Source organism: Carassius gibelio, chromosome A16 (genome assembly GCF_023724105.1).
Source record: "Carassius gibelio isolate Cgi1373 ecotype wild population from Czech Republic chromosome A16, carGib1.2-hapl.c, whole genome shotgun sequence".
Lineage (NCBI taxonomy): Eukaryota > Metazoa > Chordata > Actinopteri > Cypriniformes > Cyprinidae > Carassius > Carassius gibelio.
The window spans coordinates 19225873-19247325 of record NC_068386.1 but is presented as its reverse complement, the minus strand read 5'-3'; the positions used below and the strand labels follow the sequence as shown (position 1 = coordinate 19247325).

The 21453-nt window shown below is 37.9% G+C and overlaps 1 protein-coding gene across 2 annotated transcripts in view; it reads left to right on the top strand.

The window, feature by feature from the left end:
* The window catches only part of LOC128030854 (neurocalcin-delta A), a 48492-nt gene that overhangs the window by 15949 nt on the left and 11090 nt on the right, over positions 1-21453 (top strand). The window contains exon 1 of one of the 2 annotated variants that reach the window (XM_052618913.1): positions 13234-13417. The exons of the other annotated variant lie outside the window; for it this stretch is intronic. The gene's annotated coding sequence lies outside the window, so the exon portion shown is untranslated. Of the gene's footprint in view, positions 1-13233; positions 13418-21453 lie in introns of those variants that run through there. 2 annotated transcript variants of the gene reach the window in all.

Below are 21453 nucleotides of genomic sequence, written 5' to 3'. Positions count from 1 at the left end.
CCCCAACCCAACCCGCGGCCTACCCGCGGGTTATGAGACGACCCGCACATCACTAATGGGAACATCTCCCCTCACCCCCTCTTGGGGTGGCCCAGTGAACTTTGGGAAAGAGCAGCTAGCACAGGAACTAGCATTCAGCTTTTGCACAGTGCAAATGTACAAGACACAGTGAATGTTTGAAATCCTGAATGAACTTTACCCTTCTGATAGCAGTCTTATCTGTAAACATGACTAAACTTTATGCCAAAAAAAAAAACTGCTAATGGAAAGTTTTTAGGCATCATCCAGCCCTAAACATTTGATTTTCATACACTGGCAAATGTTACTGTAACAAATACAGAGGGTGAGATGACACCTTGAGAAGTTACATACTGTATATGATCATTTTCATATTAAAATAAATGGTGAAAAGGATATAAGCATCCAGGAAGTTAAACAGGAAGGTAGAAATAGGTGCAAACAAAGTAGGGCTTGGCCACCATAAAGCTTGATTCTGTAGTGAAAATCTCAAAAACAAATTGATGTTTTGTTTTGACTCGTTCACGGAATGTGCCTTCACAATCTAAAAGAAAGCAAATAGACAATGGATCTATTAAAATCTAAACTGGGTCTTTTGACTTAAAGAGGGGACTTACACTCTCTATGTTAGGCCCCAAATTATTTTATTGGTTCCTCTTCTTCTCGTCTTCATACTGTATGTGATAAGACATCCTCTTTTAAGGAGTGAGAAATGGGACAAAGTACATAGTTTACAGCTGAAGACTTTAGAGCTGGGGTGTCCAAACCTGTTCCCAAGATCTGGCTTTGGCCCTCCAGGAGCAGGACTGGACACCCTGCTTTAGAGCATGAGTGATGTGTTCAACACCACTCAAAAGGACACATGCTCCAACCCAGGCCCGGCGCCACGAGGGGGCAAAAGGGGGCAATGCCCCCTCAGATCTGACTTGTGCCCCCTCTGTTTCATTTTTGTATTCATGGTTAAAAATAAATGGTCAACCTTTTGAGTTAAATAATAATTTAACCTTATCCCCATGGGATTTAGAATGTTCAGTGTTGTGACTCGTGACATTACTGCCAGATTCAAACGTCTTTCGCGTTGGTTGGCGCTGAGCCAGATACGGACGAGCTCAACGATGTCATATATCACAACTATGCAGTGTTTTCAACCTCATAATGTTTATTTTAGATTTCAGACATTTAAATAGGCTACACATAAGCACTGGTAAAACAACAGCCTACATTTGGAGTTTGTAAAATACACACTGATGTCTGTGGAAGCAAGTGCTAGTGTCGCGTTGGTTGGCGCTGAGCCAGATACGGACGAGCTCAACGATGTCATATATCACAACTATGCGGTGTTTTCAACCTCATAATGTTTATTTTAGATTTCATACATTTAAATAGGCTACACATAAGCACTGGTAAAACAATAGGCTACATTTGGAGTCTGTGAAAGCAGCAAAAACAATATATTCAAATATAATTTGATGACGTGTGTTTTTCATATCAGATAAACACATTGGAAGAATGCTAACTATAAAGTTTACTCTATTGTTATAAAGATTTTTAAACGACCAAACACACTCACTTACACATATTTGAGAATCGGAATATAGGATAGTTGATGACATGGTAAGTAAGTTTGTGAATATTTCGAATAAAAAAGGAAAAACGAAATGAAGGATAGCCTACATCTGTTATACAGTGTTATTATTGTGACTGCGGTGTTTCACGTGACATATGACGCGTTGCCATGGAAACATTAAGGGGGAACGTTCTAAAATAACTGTCGCCTTGAAAAATTTTACTCTCGGGAGTCAGTTAGAATATTTTAAACTTAAGTGTGAAAGGGTTAATTATTCATAATAAATGACGCTGGCTTATCTTTTGTCGACTGTGTGATTTCCTGATGTGGGTATTAAGTCACATGGAAAATACAGTTGTTTTAAATTTAAAGCAAGGTGTCCGTCGAGCAAATATATGAACGTGTGATATTATCAGCAATTCAAAAAAAAAAAAAAAATCAGCAATTAAGTTTCAGCTAAAATGTGAAGTTAGAATATTTTAAACTTAAGTGTGAAAGGGTTAATTATTCATAATAAATGACGCTGGCTTATCTTTTGTCGACTGTGTGATTTCCTGATGTGGGTATTAAGTCACATGGAAAATACAGTTGTTTTAAATTTAAAGCAAGGTGTCCGTCGAGCAAATATATGAACGTGTGATATCAGCAATTCAAAAAAAAAAAAAAAATCAGCAATTAAGTTTCAGCTAAAATGTGAATTATCATTAATATTCAAAAATGGACATAAGAAAGTATATGCAGCGTATTTCAGACCACAAAAAGGACACTGAAAGTGTGATTGAGAGTACAATCAATCAATCAATCAATCACCTTTATTTATATAGTGCTTTAAACAAAATACATTGCGTCAAAGCACTGAACAACATTAATTTGGAAAACAGTGTCTCAATAATGCAAAATGATAGTTAAAGGCAGTTCATCATTGAATTCAGTCATGTCATCTCTGTTCAGTTGAAATAGTGTCTGTTTTTATTTGCAATCAAGTCAACGATATCGCTGTAGATGAAGTGACCCCAACTAAGCAAGCCAGAGGCGACAGCGGCAAGGAACCGAAACTCCATCGGTGACAGAATGGAGAAAAAAAACCTTGGGAGAAACCAGGCTCAGTTGGGGGGCCAGTTCTCCTCTGACCAGACGAAACCAGTAGTTCAATTCCAGGCTGCAGCAAAGTCAGATTGTGCAGAAGAATCATCTGTTTCCTGTGGTCTTGTCCTGGTGGTCCTCTGAGACAAGGTCTTTACAGGGGATCTGTATCTGGGGCTCTAGTTGTCCTGGTCTCCGCTGTCTTTCAGGGCAGTAGAGGTCCTTTCTAGGTGCTGATCCACCATCTGGTCTGGATACGTACTGGATCCGGGTGACTGCAGTGACCCTCTGATCTGGACACAGACTGGATCTGGTGGCCACGGTGACCTCGGAACAAGAGAGAAACAGACAAATATTAGCGTAGATGCCATTCTTCTAATGATGTAGAAAGTACGGTGTTATTTGAAGTGTTTCCGGTTCCGGTTTACCTAATTTATGCAGCCTAAAAATCCTTTAACGGATTTGGATATTAAAAGCATATTAGTATGTTATGTGTATGCCAGGTTAAAGAGATGGGTCTTTAATCTAGATTTAAACTGCAAGAGTGTGTCTGCCTCCCGAACAATGTTAGGTAGGTTATTCCAGAGTTTAGGCGCCAAATAGGAAAAGGATCTGCCGCCCGCAGTTGATTTTGATATTCTAGGTATTATCAAATTGCCTGAGTTTTGAGAACGTAGCGGACGTAGAGGAGTATAATGTAAAAGGAGCTCATTCAAATACTGAGGTGCTAAACCATTCAGGGCTTTATAAGTAATAAGCAATATTTTAAAATCTATACGATGTTTGATAGGGAGCCAGTGCAGTGTGGACAGGACCGGGCTAATATGGTCATACTTCCTGGTTCTAGTAAGAACTCTTGCTGCTGCATTAGTCTAACCTTGAAGTCATAAATGCATGGATTAACATTTCTGCATTTGACATTGAGAGCATAGGCCGTAATTTAGATATATTTTTGAGATGGAAAAATGCAGTTTTACAAATGCTAGAAACGTGGCTTTCTAAGGAAAGATTGGGATCAAGTAGCACACCTAGGTTCCTAACTGATGACGAAGAATTGACAGACCAACCATCAAGTCTTAGACAGTGTTCTAGGTTATTACAAGCAGAGTTTTTAGGCCCTATGATTAACACCTCTGTTTCTTCTGAATTTAGCAGTAAGAAATTACTCGTCATCCAATTTTTTATATCGACTATGCATTCCATTAGTTTTTCAAATTGGTGTGTTTCACCGGGCTGCGAGGAAATATAGAGCTGCGTATCATCAGCATAACAGTGAAAGCTAACACCATGTTTCCTGATGATATCTCCCAAGGGTAACATATTTAACGCGAAGAGTAGCGGCCCTAGTACTGAGCCTTGAGGTACTCCATACTGCACTTGTGATCGATATGATACATCTTCATTCACTGCTACGAACTGATGGCGGTCATATGAGTACGATTTAAACCATGCTAATGCACTTCCACTGATGCCAACAAAGTGTTCAAGTCTATGCAAAAGAATGTTGTGGTCAATTGTGTCAAACGCAGCACTAAGATCCAATAAAACTAATAGAGAGATACACCCACGATCAGATGATAAGAGCAGATCATTTGTAACTCTAAGGAGAGCAGTTTCAGTACTATGATACGGTCTAAATCCTGACTGGAAATCCTCACATATACCATTATTCTCTAAGAAGGAATATAATTGTGAGGATACCACCTTTTCTAGTATCTTGGACAGAAAAGGGAGATTCGAGATTGGTCTATAATTAACAAGTTCTCTGGGGTCAAGTTGTGGCTTTTTTATGAGAGGCTTAATAACAGCCAGTTTGAAGGTTTTGGGGACATATCCTAATGACAATGAGGAATTAATAATAGTCAGAAGGGGGCCTATGACTTCTGGAAGCACCTCTTTTAAGAGCTTAGATGGTATAGGGCCTAACATACATGTTGTTGGTTTAGATGATTTAACAAGTTTATACAATTCTTCCTCTCCTACAGTAGAGAATGAGTGGAACTGTTCCTCAGGGGGTCTATAGTGCACTGTCTGATGTGATACGGTAGCTGACGGCTGAATGGTTGCAATTTTATCTCTAATAGTATCGATTTTAGAAGTAAAGTAGTTCATAAAGTCATTACTGTTGTGGTGTTGGGAAATGTCAACACTTGTTGAGGCTTTATTTTTCGTTAATTTAGCCACTGTATTGAATAAATACCTGGGGTTATGTTTGTTTTCTTCTAAAAGAGAAGAAAAGTAATCAGATCTAGCAGTTTTTAATGCTTTTCTATAGGATATGCTACTTTCCCGCCAAGCAATACGAAATACCTCTAGTTTTGTTTTCCTCCAGCTGCGCTCCATTTTTCGGGCTGCTCTCTTTAGGGTGCGAGTATGCTCATTATACCATGGTGTCAAACTGTTTTCCTTAACCTTCCTTAAGCGTAAAGGAACAACTGTATTTAAAGTGCTAGAAAAGAGAGAGTCCATAGTTTCTGTTACATCATCAAGTTGTTCTGAGGTTTTGGATATGCTAAGGAATTAGGATAAATCAGGAAGATAACTTAACCCTTAGGGGACTAAGCCCTTTTTGGTCCGTTTTCTCTATTTTTACATTTCGGCTTATAAACCATATGTAATGAGGATGGACCACCATGTATTTGGTATCAATGGATTCACAAGACCCTAAGCTACCATAAGCATGCTTGCAATATGTCTATAAAGGAAGTATGAGTGAATAATTGTACAATAAACTAGAGAATTTCAAAGACGAAAATTAGATTTTTGTCATTTATTACTGAAAATCCTACCTCACACAACAATAGTTAAAAGTTTTTGACCCAAAAATATATTTTTCAAACTCTTTGCTTGACAGCAATGGGTTAATGTTCAATCAAATGTGTAAAGAACAATTAAATAATTAACTTTATTTACAAACAGTCCTAGGCGTTTTTTTTATTTTTGGAACTAAGCCCTTTTTGGTCTGTTTTCTCTATTTTTATATTTGGGCTTATAAATCATATGTAAAGGAGATGGAACACCCTGTGTTTGGTATCTATGGATTCAGAAGACCCTAAGCTACCATAAGCATGCATGCAATATGTTTATATAAAGGAAGTATGAGTGAAACATTTTACAATAAACTAGAGAATTTCAAAAACGAAAATTAGATTTTTGTCATTTATTACTGAAAAACACACAATATAGAACAGTTTTTGAAAAAAGAAAATATATTTTTTCAAACTCTTTGCTTGACAGAAATGTGTTATTGTTTAATCAAATGTGTAAAGAACAATTAAATAATTAACTATTTTTAAAAACAGTCCTAGGCATGCCAGTGAGCAAAGAAAGGCCTCTCCAGGCCTTTCCAGTAATTGTTCCAGAGCTTGTTCTGCCGTAAATCTTTTACTGCTTGCCATTTTGATAAAACAATTCTGTAATAATGCTGTATCTCTCTCGAATTTATCTCTTTGTGCTCGCTAACACTCCGATCGCTTTCTGCTTTCTCCACGTGATGCGGATTCTCCGATCGCTCGAATTTACCTCTTTTTGCTCGCTAATACTCCGATCGCTCTCTGTAACACTGATTCTCTGAACGCTTATTGATTACATGTCTTTTACTATAGTCCAGCCAGCTTTTACAAGGCTACAGCAGAGCTACACAGTCCTCTGAAAGGCTAGAAGACATAACCTTCCTCTGATTGGGTTAGAAAAAGACTCCTCCCAGCGGCAATTTTTCCATTGGCTGTTGCGTGTTGAATCTGCCTAACACAATCGTTTTCATTGGCCTGTTTACGCAGTGGTATTGCGCAATAAGGGAAGTGTTTAATATACAAACTGAACACCGCTGTTTTCAGCGGAATCTGAGGAAGACGGCAAAAAAAACCGCATCTCTCTAGCATTAATAGTTTTTGAGATAACTACACATTTGTAAAAGTATGCCATTTTGGGCGGTACCGCCCAATCCGTCCCCAGAGGGTTAAAAAGCAGTCTTTTGTGGTAGAAGTGATGGTTCTTCGATACTTGTAACAAGAAGTAGAATTTACAATTTTGGCTATATGAAGTTTACACAGAACTAAATAATGATCTGAGATATCATCACTTGGCTGAATAATTTCAACACTATCAACATCAATTCCATGTGACAGTATTAAATCTAGAGTATGATTTCGACAATGAGTAGGTCCTGAAACATGTTGTCTAACACCAATAGAGTTCAGAATGTCTATAGACGGTTTCATCGGGCGCACGCGCCTGGACCTAAGTTAACTTCCGGTCTGTGTTGTGTATATCGGTCTGGCTGTGGTGCCATCTACAAACGCAGTTAGAGCCAAGGTGATGAGTAGACTGAAGTTGGGCTCAGGTGGTTGTGCTGCGGGATGTGTTTCCCATACATTTATTTATTTTTGGAGACTCGCCACAATTTTAAAACTGATCGATTTTCAAAAAGGCTTCGTTAAATAAACACGAGTAACGTAACATTACGTAACGTACTGCACGTTTAATAATAATAATAATTCCTTACATTTATGTTTAAATATCAAAACGAGGCACAGTTGTTTTTATATCGCTGTATTTCTGAAGGAGGGCTTGCATGTTATATGCCTGATAAAGCAGCGTATGAGCGTACCAGCTCTGCTTCGTTTACAGCTGTTACTGGGGAAACCTCTATTTCTCGCGCTTTATGTCTATGCTTTAAAACATCTCCTGCTGGCAAAGAATGAATTTGCATTTTCATTAAGTCCGCCTGATCCACGCAGCAAACATATTTTGTTTGTTATCAAAAAATATCTACTCTAGAGGGACTTGACTGTTGTTATTGATTCTATTTGGAGTCTACCGGAAGTTAAGTTAGGTCCACAAAAGCGCTCACGCGCATTAACGTTTGTTTATGTTGATGCCATTGAAACCGTCTATAAATGCTGATCCCAATGCATCTTTTTCATTATCGACATGGATATTAAAATCACCAACTATTAAGACTTTATCTGCAGCCAGAACTAACTCGGATGTAAAATCACCAAACTCTTTAATAAAGTCTGTATGGTGCCCTGGTGGCCTGTATACAGTAGCCAGTACAAACATAACAGGGGATTTATCATTAACATTGGTTTCTCTGGATAATGTTATATGAAGCACCATTACTTCAAACGAGTTATACTTGAAGCCTGCCCTCTGAGAAATCCCGAAAACGTTGTTATAAATTGAAGCAACTCCTCCCCCTTTGCCTTTTAGACGCGGCTCGTGTTTATAACAATAATCTTGGGGGGTGGACTCATTTAAAATAATGTAATCATCAGGTTTTAGCCAAGTTTCTGTCAAACAGAGCACATCTATATTATGATCCGTTATCATATTATTTACAAAAAGTGTTTTCGTAGAAATGGATCTGATATTCAATAAGCCAATCTTTATCATTGGTTTATCCATATTGCATTTGTTTTTTATTTGTTGAACCTCAATTAAATTGTTAACCTTAACTTGGTTTGGACGTTTTTTGTATTTTCTAGTTCGGGGAACAGACACAGTCTCTATAGTGTGATATCTAGGTGAAAGAGTCTCTATGTGGTGAGAATTAACTGACCTCTGTGACGGGAGGCAGCTAGCAGACGGTCGGTTTAGCCAGTCTGTCTGCTTCCTGACCTGGGCCCCAGTTAGTCAAGTATAAACACTAAGACTATGTGCCATATTTCTAGACAGAAGAGTGGCGCCACCCCAGGAGGGATGAAGACCATCTCTTTTAAACAGGTCAGGTCTGCCCCTAAAGCTCGTCCAATTGTCTATGTAACCTATGTTATTCTGTGGGCACCACTTAGACATCCAGTCATTGAGTGATGACAATCTGCTATGCATCTCGTCACCACGGTAAGCAGGGAGGGGACCAGAGCATATTACAGTGTCTGACATCATGCTTGCAAGTTCACACACCTCTTTAAAGTTATTTTTAGTGATCTCCGACTGGCGAAGTCGAACATCATTAGCGCCGGCATGAATAACAATCTTACTGTATTTACGTTTAGCATTAGCCAGCACTTTTAAATTTGCCAAGATGTCAGGCGCTCTGGCTCCCGGTAAACATTTGACTATGGTGGCTGGTGTCTCTATATTCACGTTCCGTACAATAGTATCGCCAATAACTAGAGCACTTTCATCAGGTTTCTCAGTGGGTGCATCACTGAGTGGGGAGAACCTGTTTAATGTTTTGATCGGAAAAGAAGAGCGGTGTTTTGACCCACGACTACGCTGCCTCACCGTCACCCAGTTGCCCTGCTGCAGGGGCTCTGCTGGAACCGGACAATGTACAGGAGTCACTGAGCTAGACGCATCCAAAGCCATATCTAGATCCCTAACATTCTTACTGTCCTCAATTAAAGTTTGGATGCGTGTCTCTAATTCTGAAATCTTCTCTGTCAGCCTAACTATTTCCCTGCATTTATCACATGTGAATCCCTCATCAGCGACAGAGATAGATAAACTGTACATGTGGCAAGAGGTGCAAATAACAATTGTAGGAGAAGCCATTACTCACCGTGCTTCATGAAATATTCTTACTGCGGTTGTTTGATGAACTTGTGGAAAACTGCAGCGTTAGTGCATTAGGTGCATTAGATTTAAAACACTGTCTAATGCAAAAGTCTAATGCACCTAATGCCGTCTGCTGGACATAGCGCGCTCATTATTGCGTGTACATATAATTTTATGTTTGGTGTTCAGTGCGTTCAGTCACAATATATACATCATTCAATCTGACCAGTCAGGTTGCGAACGTATTACTATGCCTTTAGGTTCGGTGTCTTTAGGTTCGCTAATAAAAATGCCAATGCGAACACTAAGCAGACCAGGACCAATTGCATCATTTTTCTTTTTGTTCCTGACCAAATGAACCAAACAAACTGAACTACGAGTGTGAACACCCTTATTCAGACTCTGTCATCCATTTAGTTTATAGTGATTGTTGATCCACAAACTGTAAAGTACAGTTTGGTAAAGGCCGTTGTAAAACATTCAGAATTTTATATCGTTGAACTCTGTTTCCTACTCTTTCAGTTCGCTCAATTCAATCAATTGGACTTAAACTCTCAAAAGGGAAGAGAAACCTTATATTCTGCAGTGTTGACAACTATCAGTTCATTGAGCCACCAGCTTTCTTTAGGTTGTATTGAAGATTGAGTCCTTGTTTATTAACCAGTTGTGGTTTGGTCACTGAGTAAACATTTCTTGGTTTTCCAATAATAGAATGTATCTGGTAGTCAGTTTAGTTTGATGTAGTTGGCCACTGTATACTTTGGGCTTTAGATATTGTCATGGTCATTCTTGCAGGTCACTGACTTAATGCGCTTGTGCATAGGATATAGTAAAGGAATTGGATGTTTCCATGTAATGCTGTTTAGAGGGTGCACCGATTAAGATCGGCCGATCATTAATGCGCATCTCGTCAGTAAAGCCGGTTCTCTAATCAGCGGTAAATCCCATCAGGTGCGTGATTTCACATAGAGCAGTTGTTACTACACAAAGCCATTGTTAACGGACTAGCTGCGCAAATAAACACTGATAATGAAGGTGGATTTGTGCAGCTAGTCAGTTATTTAGGCAATTATACAATAAATATATTAAAATAGTGGGTCAAATTGGCTGCCATGCCACCTGGAATTGTCCCTGTTCTCCCAATGTCCAGTCTGAGCCTGATTTCCAGACACACAGAACATGCAGGATTCATATATTGTCTTTTTGTGCTTAATATTCACAGACAGTAGTTCTATCGCGTTCTGATTCAAGTGTATGGACCTACTTTTGATTTATACATCCAAAATTTTGTCTGCATTAGGCTATAGGAATTCTGTTTTTATGACTGGATTCAATGAACCACACTGTTTTCTGCATCAGGGAAATTATGGGAAAGAACTTAGTTAAATCTGTATTTGGATGTGTAAATATTCAAATGTAAGCCCCTTTGTAATCATAATAATTTTTATAAATGACTGTAATTTAATTACTATTTTTTTTCTTAGTAACTGTAACTTATAGTGTGATATGACAGTTGCATCAGACTATATATGTAACTATATTATTAAAATTTTCATTATCCTGCATACACTTCTGAACAATATCTTAAGACCAGCGGAAACATTACAAGTATTTGCATTTTGTGTTGGCATGATTGTATCCAAGTTGTAAGTACTGCATCAAAATGATAAAAGAAGAAACAGGAGCAAGAGAAAAAAAAATAGACTGTTGGCAATTTTTAAAAACTGCATTTAAACACAAACAAGCAGTTCATCAGCTGATTAAAAGTTTTAAGAACATAGCCTTAAAAAGTTTTAATCTGTGCAAAAATGTCATTGCCCTTCAGGGAGTCACATTGTCATGAGCTCCTCATGGCAAAGGGAAGAAGACATTAATTTTACTTTTCTTAAAAAAAAAAAATTAAAAAAAAAAAATTATTGGAGAAAAAAAAAAACGTCTAAATTGTATGTTTCATCACTCAAAACATACAAAAAAGTATGTACGTACTAATACCTATGTACAAACAATGAGACCAAGCTGTATTCCTTGTATGGTCTTGAACAAACATTCTTGTTTCTCACAAGCATCCTCTCCCCCTTCTCTACCCATCAACTCTTTGGGGAATCCCCCCCCCAAAACTCTCCCCCCGTGATGCTCTTATTTTCTGACCTTGCCCTTTTTCTGTTGTCTTCCTTTCTTGCCTCATTTTAGAGGCTTGGTTACCTCTATTCATCTAGCCACCAGATGGTATTCAAATTAGACCCCTTGCACTATAGCAGAGTTTTTCCACGCTCTTGGGCTGGAGAGAGGGGTGGTTTACCCTGAAATAGTGACCCAGAAGCCCCCTGTGCTTCTCTTTCAGTGTCTTCAAAAGAATCCAGAGACTAGGAATCACCCCATGGGCTGCTGGTCCAGTGCAGCCCAAAGAAAATTGTGTGTTTCTGAAAGACAAATCAAATGCAATGCCTGTTTTTCAAAGTTATGTTTAACCACACAGCTGCTGAAAAACCTAATGTTATTGTTTAATTGGGATTCTCATGCCTGAATGATTACATTGAAAAAGGAATACTGAAAAGCAACAATGACCCAAACAATAAATAAAAACACAATCTCTCACTGCTTTTGACTGAATAACTTCTATGGCTTTAATAAGAAGACATATATTACTTAAATGCTGCTTTCAAATGCTCACTCAGTCACATTGCTCAGAGAATCAAAATGACAGGTCTAATGAGACTGATTTAGTTTAATAGGGATTCAAAAATAAGAAGTGGACGGGTTTTTATCATTGTAGGGTGGTTGTGTTCACACACTCCCAGCACACATTTGTCCAAACACCATCTAAAGGTGGATTCAGCATAATAGGTGCCCTTTAAGGTGGATTGAGTATATATACAGCAACATGTCTCACTGCTGACAGTGCTTCTTGAACTAATAGCAAAAGTAAGTAGAAGATAAACCATTGAAAACCAGCAATGTGAAAAAAAATTATATAAAAAAAAATGCAAACAGATGCAATACCATTTGTCATTGGTTCTGTCATTCAGAAGTGTATAAATTGCTGCTTTATTTGTGGTTTTCACTTTGTCGTTTGGTCATTATTCAGAGATCATCTTTTTATTTGTTATTTGTGGTTCTAACCATTAATGAAAAAAAAAGTGTAAAGAAAAGATACTGGAAAAGATACAGCTATTCACCTTAAAGGCACACGGCATGTTGTGACAAAACTGGCTTGTAACTTGTATCTGATTTCGAACTGGATTGTGACCATTAAAGGTCCGCTTTTAGTTTAAGGAATTTGATGACATACCAACTGTCATTGCATCACACAAAAGCCAAATGATTTTTTCCAGGGAATTTGATTGGGATTGTAATGTAGACCTCATGAAGCTGAAGTCTGTTTATGTTCTGCTTCCTATGTGGTTCTGATTACCAAAGAATGTTCATAATCTGTGTCCAAAGTCTCATGGGAACCATTGACTCAGCACCAGACCGGCCCTGTTCTTGCCATGATTGAGGGAAGTGTGTCTGAAAATGCTGGAAACTCCAACACAGGGATAGGCAGCATCGCTCCTGGATTGCCAATGTTCTGCAGAGTTTACCTCCAACCTCGAAAGAAACCCTCACCTGCCTGTAGCCCGAGTAATTCTGAAGACCTTAATTAGCTTGTTCAGGTGTGTTTGATAAGGGTTAGAGCTAAACTCTGCAGGACAGCGGCACTCCAGGACCAACATTGCCTATCCCTGCACATAACACTGCTTTTCATACCTCAATGCTTCTTCATGCAGCACATTAAACTGCAGCAATCTGATGACTGTTGTGCATTCACATTTATCATTTTCTAGTTTCCTTTTCATCACTGAATGCAGCTTCCTGTCTACACTGAAGCTTTTCTTTAAAAAAACACTCATTTTCTGCGGATTAGACTGGTTTTGTGAGGGTCTCTTTCAGCGCAGCTCTGACAGATGACTATTGAAATCACTATAGAACTCTCTGCCTGTTGCCAGGGCAACACTAGATCACTTCTCTTTTCATGCGCTCACGTGACTGGGGGTTGACGTCATCGGGGGAGGGACGCTGCCAGAGTTTCGTCCACTCTTTACTGCAAAGGGCTTCGAGGAATCTTGAGGACTTGTTGAATAGAAACCGTTAGTCTTAGTCTTGGTATATTTCTGTTAGCGACCAGCCTCGTCCTCGGGTATAAATAGCTGGGTTATGGACAGTTGAAGGCAGTGGATTGCAGGGAAAATAGAACTAGAAAAAGAGGTAAGTCATACTTATTTTTCTTCTGTAGGAATGTTCTTTTTTTTATTTCAGTATGTGATATCTTCGAAGTGGTGAGATTGAATTGGTTCGGCTATCCAAGATGTCCGTGTGATTATTTGTGCACAGCTGTTGCATGCTCTCTCGCTCCGTCACACGAGATCAGCACACTGGGGTTCTGTGAACATGAGAAAGGATGTAGTTAAGCATTCTTTTACTTGATAAACTCCCCTGTCAGTGTTTCCCTGCCCTTTCAGGTCCTATCCATCTCTTGTTATCAGTTGCTTTGTAGATGGGCTGAATGAATTGGATTAAGAGAGTCCAGCTATCTCCACCACCAGCTCTGAATTTAGTCATAGTGGAAACGGCTACATTTGAGCCTCTTTCACACAGAGATTCCGGATAATACACAGATAATGTGTCCCGTGATTTCTCCCAGGATCGTTCAATTTTGGTTCATTCACACTGCCAGTGATTTTCCGCAATCTGTGCATGCGTTCACATACATCCCATAAGGATCCCGTAGAGACATGTGACATGTGACCGCGCACCATTTCTCTAAGCTGGTGAACGATCTCCGCTTCAGGGCAGATAGTGAGAAGCTTCCTGATCTCTGCTTCATTCCAGTTTGCACACATTTTTGTCATGAATGTTGATCTGCCTTCAAAACACCCGGTGATCGAGTTGAACGATAACATGCATCATCATTACGACACACCCTTTATGTCCTGCATTTTGTTGACACGGGGCTCATACCGGGACTGATCGGGTCAGTGTTTCTAGGTACTCATCCCGGGATCAATCCTGAGACATGTTTGTGTTCAAACAGAAGGCACTCCGGCAATTTTTCGTGATCAACGCACTGTGTGAAAGGGGCTTTAGAAAGCCTCGTGGGAAAGGATGAGAGATGAGGGAGCTGGCATAATCTGTTCAAATTCTACTCTTTCCCAACTTTTCTTTTTCACCTTCCCCCACACTTTCACTCCTCGCTTAACTCGTACATGTGAGTGAGCGTGTGTTAAGAATGCTCTCTCTGAGGAGGCACACTTGCACTGAATACCAGAATAGCCCCATCCCCTTTGTCGCATTGCATGTGGGTGGAGGGCGATCTGTGGCAGGAAGAAAACATTTATTGCTAATTGCTTGAATGTTTTGAAAGCTAGTTGTGTTATCATTTTAAACCCAAGAAGATGTCCTGTCAGAGAGATTTCTAGAAGACTGTGCATTTTGCACTTTAGCTAAAGCAAAATATACTTTCCACTCTTAAAGGAAGGGTCATAATATACATCACTAGGTAATTTACCAACAGTTAAGTTAATGCAACAACCTACTTGAGGAGCAGACCCGAAGCGACTCGGATTGACTGTTGTAGAACATATTGGTTATTAGATGACACACTCATGCACACATGGCCTACTGGTAGTTCAGAAACACATGGCACCAAAGACAAACACACTCCTGCGATAGAGGCCTGCTGGCTGTAGGGATGAGAGACACTGCTGGCAGCTTGTTCGGCACAGCCCACGTGTGTGGGAGGAGATTATCCTCACCACTACCACTGCTATTGTGTGTTATCTGCCTTGTCTGTTAATACAGCCTGTGTTTTTGTGTGTTCGCGTGCAGTGTGTAGGTAGTGCTTGAGTGTTGTGTGTATCTATTAAACAGCTTAAAATCACAGAGTGCCAAATTAACTTTTTATTTTATTTTTTATTTTTATTTTTTTTCATTATCTGGCCTCTTAAGTGCTGTTTTAAAAGCATTCTCAAATTCAGTATCACTCTGATAACCACTTAATGGCATACTGTATGCATCTCAAACCTACGCACGCTACTAGTGTTTACTAAAGTGCTCTTTCATTTTCAAGAAGAAAAATACATTTTCCCGTTTATTAAATAAATGTTGCATTTTTATGTTGTAAAAACGGTAGAAGGGATAGTTCACCCAAAAATAAAAATAATTTACTTGCCCCTAATTTACTCGCCCAGCCTGTATCTATTTATTTCTTCTGTTAAACACAAAAGAAGATATTTTGACCAACGCTGGTAACCAAACAGTTGACTGTAGCCTTTGACTTCCATTGTATAAAAAAAAAAAAAAAAATTGTTTTATGTGTATATTAACGTATAATTATGAAATCTGTAATTATAAAAAATGCTTTCACAGTGAAGACAGTAGACAGATGAAGCACACGTGATGAGCCATTCCCGCGGCCGGGCTCGCTCTCACCTCATGTTTGCATGATTATATTATGATGAACTAATTTGTAAATAATAATTGTTTTATTATTACTTGTTCATTATTTTTTTTGAATGCTACTGCTGAATACTATTGTACCTGCAAAACACAGTTTATTTTCATTTGTGTTATGTGTATTTGTAATGTGTATCTTTGTTCTATTTTAGTTTTTAGGTGGCTAATTGGAGGCTAAAGTGCTTCCATTTCATTTTATTATTAGTAGTAGTATTAGTTCAAGATTAAAAAAAAAATATATCGGATTGATATCGGAATCGGCAAATAGCCAAAGCTGCTGCATCGGTATCGGAAGTGAAAAAGTGGTATCGGGACATCCCTACTTTTGTGTTCAGCATAAGAAAGAAACTTATACAGGTTTAGAACCAACTTGAGGGTGAGTAAATAATGACAGAATTAAAAAGTTTTGGGTGAACTATCGCTTTAAGGCCTATTCACACAAAGACATGCAATCTGTATTCTTCATTTATTCACGGTCACTGCCAAATTCTGTTTGCATCACCACAAAGTTATAGTTTTATGAACTAGTGATTTCATGCAAAAGCGCAGATCTTATTGGTTAACCAGTTTTACGTGAGATCCAATGGAATATATTACATTGAAATATGGAATTTATTAGAATGCTTCTCCATAAAAATAAATAAATCACTTGATCTTATGGCATGCGGATGTTTGTGTTAAGTCTGAACAGATGCATTAACAACTCTTCCTTAAAGCTTAAATGTTTATCACGCTAAATGTTTGCATTGAACATTCATCTGGATGTGAACAAGCCTTTACTTTTTTTTTAGCAGGTACTTTTCATCCAAAATGACATTCAGTTAGAGATCTGCTCTAGTCTGCAGTAACTTCAACCTGGCTCTAAAATGACATCTGGTCACCTGAACCAATCAATTCCTTCACACAAAAAAAAAGTCACTAACTTTCTTTTCATTTCTTTGTCAGCGTGTGAGAGTGTGATTGTTTAAATGAATATTAATAATAATAATAATATTTTATTTGTATTAAACCTGACCTATTGCAGACTAATCTGAAATGAAAAACTGACCTACGCCTAATTTTAATATTTGTCTGATCCTGTCAAGCTTAGGCTTGGTGGCAGACCTCTACTTGTTGAACATTAATTGTAGGGTTGAAAAACCAGCTGTGTTGTCTGTGAAAGGCTCTTTCACAACCACTCACTGTTAGAGACTATCTAGTGTTTTAATGATTGGTAATTTCTGCCACGCATATGACTTGAGTAATATTATTCTTATGCAACTTTTATGCAGAAGATGCAGCTTATTTAAACATGCGGGGTTTTATTTTAGTTCGGACCATTCACAGGCTTTTTAAGGAACTGGTTAAAAGGTTGTTATTCATTCTTAAAATGTTAAATTGAGGGAGGAGGCAGCACTGGCACTGAAACAATCTTGACTATTAAGGAATCATCCAAAATTTTACCAGTGTAGAAGTTCTGCTATCACAGGTTAGTATAATATTTTATTTTTTATAAAAAGAAATAGTATAACCTTTTGTACTATTATACCATACTGGTGTGAATTTGTAACCTAAGAAAGTTCCTCATATGTCTGTGCTAAAGTTGTTGCTTAGATAAGAGGAATAACAATGGGAGAAGTTTAGACTTGTGTTGGGCTAATGTTTCTGCTACACAATCTTCTTGTTCAGTGTTTCCTGTTCACTTGTATTCAAGGGATTATTACAGTGAAGCTGACTACACTTCAATAAATATCTTATTTACATTGTGTCTACACTTTGCAAAAGTGCAGAACTCCGTAAGCTTCAATGAATTAAATGCCTTTGAGTGGCTATAATGTTTATCCACTCAACAAACATGTCTGTGGTTTCAAGATCAGGCGATCACAGCAGGTGTAGAGATCGACCGATATGGGTTTTTCTATAGATGTTTAGAGGTCAGGGTCAGCCGATGGCTGATATGTGCTGCCGATTTTTAGGGCTGATATCTTGAAGTTTTCCCCTTCGTTTGCATGCTGAGATGTCACACTAATAATACGTGAATGCACAAAATGTCTAAATTAATCATCATTTATTGAGCACTGACTTAAACCAGTCTCGAATCTTAATTTTGTGCACTGCCCGGTATTAAAATAAAAAAAAATTCAAAAGTTAACCAAACAAATCAATAAACTGACCAAGTATTAAATATATAAAACAAGTCAATCATTTACATAAAACTTTGAGCATTTATCAAGCAGGATTTTTCAAGTTTGTTGGAATATAGATGTAAACTTAAATATACATTTAAATAAAATAAATACAATTTTATAAATAAAACTCAATTAAACTGAAAAGTATAAAAAATAAAATATATAAAAAATAAAAAATAGTAGGGCTGCAAACACTAGCAACCAGCACACTCGCTGTGCTGTTCATTATTAAAATACAGTCAACCAAACATATACAAGGTTACACTGGTCAGTTTATATACCAGTTCACTCTGCTGTTATGCCAAGGACGTTTTTGCTCATGTGAAGAGGATGATCTTTTCCGTCTAGTTAACATTACAAAATCAAAAATATTATAGTTTAACATTCATATACATTGGGAATATGGAAACATTTGGATATGTGCAGAACAAGACGTGAGCAATAACCTCCAAATACATCGTCAAACTCATGCTCGCTCATCCTCGTATGCACGCACTCATTCAGTGTCTCGATCTAATGCACAGTAAATGCCAGATTTTTTTAAACAAATAGGCATATCGGAACACAAAAATTCAAAATCAAATATTTAGCAGAACAGGATCAAACAAAAAAGTACTGGTCATAATACTTGCATGAAATAAGTATTATAAGAAAAAAAAAAGAAAAAAAAAGCAGTTCACTGACTGCGCAGCACAGCCACAAGCGCCACAGTTACGTTTGGGATCATTTTATTTCAATATATTTTGTCATTTGAAAACATTGCAATTGCATTTTTAAATAGAACAACGAGCACCACGAAACCATTTGAAGAGACGCATTCAGCGGTCTCCTTGACAGGAAACAGTCAACAAAGTAAAAAACGTATGGCACCCTCTCTTCATTTTATCAAATGATCATAATCAACGTCTATTCATTTTACAGTCCTGCTACAATCATTTTATTCAGACTAAAAACCCTTTAATTAGGGTGAGAAAGCTTTTTTTGTCCAAGTGGCTTTTGTACATAATAATAATAATACCGCTGCAGACGCATTTTTGCAGCATTAAGGTTATTAATTGATCGTTCATTTAAACAACGATCGATCATAGAAATTATAGAATATTGACTTCCCTATTTGCAAATGAGTTGGATGGAAACCTGGATATTGTCTGCATCAAACCATGCTTCCGAACAAATGTCATTCACCATTCTGGGCAGCTCCAGGACAGCTGTCTCTCTGAGCGCAGTGCTGTCTGTGAGCGGGGCATAGTAACGGAGCCCTCAATCACGCTGCAGTGTTTGTGAAAGCTGCCAACTTCTCCACCCCATTTACAGTGTGTAATTCTCTGACTAACCTTTATCTCCCAGGAGTGTTGTTGAATCTTCCAAAAGTTTTGGCTTGGGGTCCTTCACATGTGGCAGCAGCACTTTCCACCGCACAAATAACACAGGGCTGCCCCGCTGACGTGCCTGACTTTAAATCGGCGCTACTAACACGGATATCAGCCGATGCCGATATATATATAAAAAAAAAAGACAAATATCGGTTCGATATATCACCCGACCGATATATCGGTCGACCTCTAGTCTCAGTCACATTTATTTTCCAGTTGTTTGTGCAGCCCTATAATGAAGTGATTTAAAATGTATAAAGTAGCACTTATAAGTATGAGATCAGTTACCCTGATAAACTGTCATTACTGAAATTTTTTTTACATATGAATGCCAGAGAAGAGCCCTGTATATAAAATTGCTGGTCATATAATTAGGATTTTTTCACTAATTCCATTCAAAAAGTGAAACTTGTATATTATATTCATTCATTACACACAGACTTATATATTTCAAATGTTTATTTCTTTTAATTTTGATGATTATAACTGACAACTAAGGAAAATCCCAAATTCAATATCTCAGAAAAGTAGAATATAACTTAAGACCAATACAAAGAAGGATTTTTAGAAATATTGGCCAAATAAAAAGTATTAAAATAAAAACTATGAGCATGTAAAGCACTCAATGCTTAGATTTTCTATGTGGTTAAGGTCAGGGGGGTTTGCTGGCCGATTAAGAACAGGGATACCATGGTCCTTAAACCAGGTACTGGTAGCTTTGGCACTGTGTGCAGGTGCCAAGTCCTGTTGGAAAAAAAAAAATCTTCCTCCAGACTCTGGGACCCTGATTTCCAAAGGAAATACTAAATTTACTTTCTTCAGAGAACATAACTTTGGACCTCAGCAGCAGTCCAGTCCTTCTTGAAGCGAGATGCTTCTGACGCTGTCTGTTGTTCAAGAGTGGCTTGACACAAGGAATGCGACAGCTGAAACCCATGTCTTGCATACGTCTGTATGTAGTGGTTCTTGAAGCACTGACTCCAGCTGCAGTCCACTCTTTGTGAATCTCCCCCACATTTTTGAATGTTTTTTTGTCTCACAATCCTCTCCAGGGAGCGGTTATCCCTATTGCTTGTACACTTTTTTTCTACCACATCTTTTCCTTCCCTTCGCCTCTCTATTAATGTGCTTGGTTACAGAGCTCTGTGAACAGCCAGCCTCTTTTGCAATGACCTTTTGTGTCTTGCCCTCCTTGTGCAAGGTGTCAATGATCGTCTTTTGGACAACTGTCAAGTTGGCAGTCTTCCCCATGATTGTGTAACCTACAGAACTAGACTGAGAGATCATTTAAAGGCCTTTGCAGGTGTTTTGAGTTAATTAGCCGATTAGAGTGTGGCTCCAGCTGTCTTCAATATTGAACCTTTTCACAATATTCTAATTTTCTGAGATACTGAATTGGGATTTTCCTTTAGTTGTCAGTTATAATCATCAAAATTAAAAGAAATAAACATTTGAAATATATCAGTCTGTGTTTAATGAATAAATATAATATAAAAATTTCACTTTTTGAAGGGAATTAGTGAAATAAATTAGCTTTTTGATGATATTCTAATTATATGACCAGCACCTTTATATAATGTATTAGCAAAGCAAAATATCACATAATACTTTCCCTTGCGAGTGGTGTCCAACGGAAGATGTATTTTGATGCAATAAATATGGTGTAATTTTAACAGTATTCATCCCTCTAAAACATGTCAGTCTCTGGCACTGTATATAATGAGTTGAATTTTAGGGGGTTTATTATATACAATCTTAACACCCCAGTCCTCACTAGCCAAATGAGTGCAGAGACCTCAATTCTTGGTACACAATACGAAAATGATTTACTCAGAGAATCCTTGTAAACAAACAATTCCAAAAATTCCAAAACAAAATCAAACTTTTATTTCTACAAGCTTGAATTGGGTACTAATATAGAATTTACTTTTTATTCTTGCCTGAAATAAATTAATGTAGAAATTGCATTTGTTTTTCTGTAATATTTACTTAAACAAAGAATCATTTTTATCAGTGATCTTTAGGTTTTTTAAATGTCCGTGTCTTTGAGTAGACATGATAAACTTTGTTAGTATGTCTACTGTTTCCATTTTAATTCCCCTTCAGTTACACAAAGTGGGGGGAAAAAACTGTCAGATAGTATGTATTTGCTCTCAGTTTGAAATAAATGGGAGTCATTTTTTGCCCTGTTTGTGTCCGGCTCATTCTCTGCAGGGCACACTCATGTCAGAAAATATCCTTCACCATG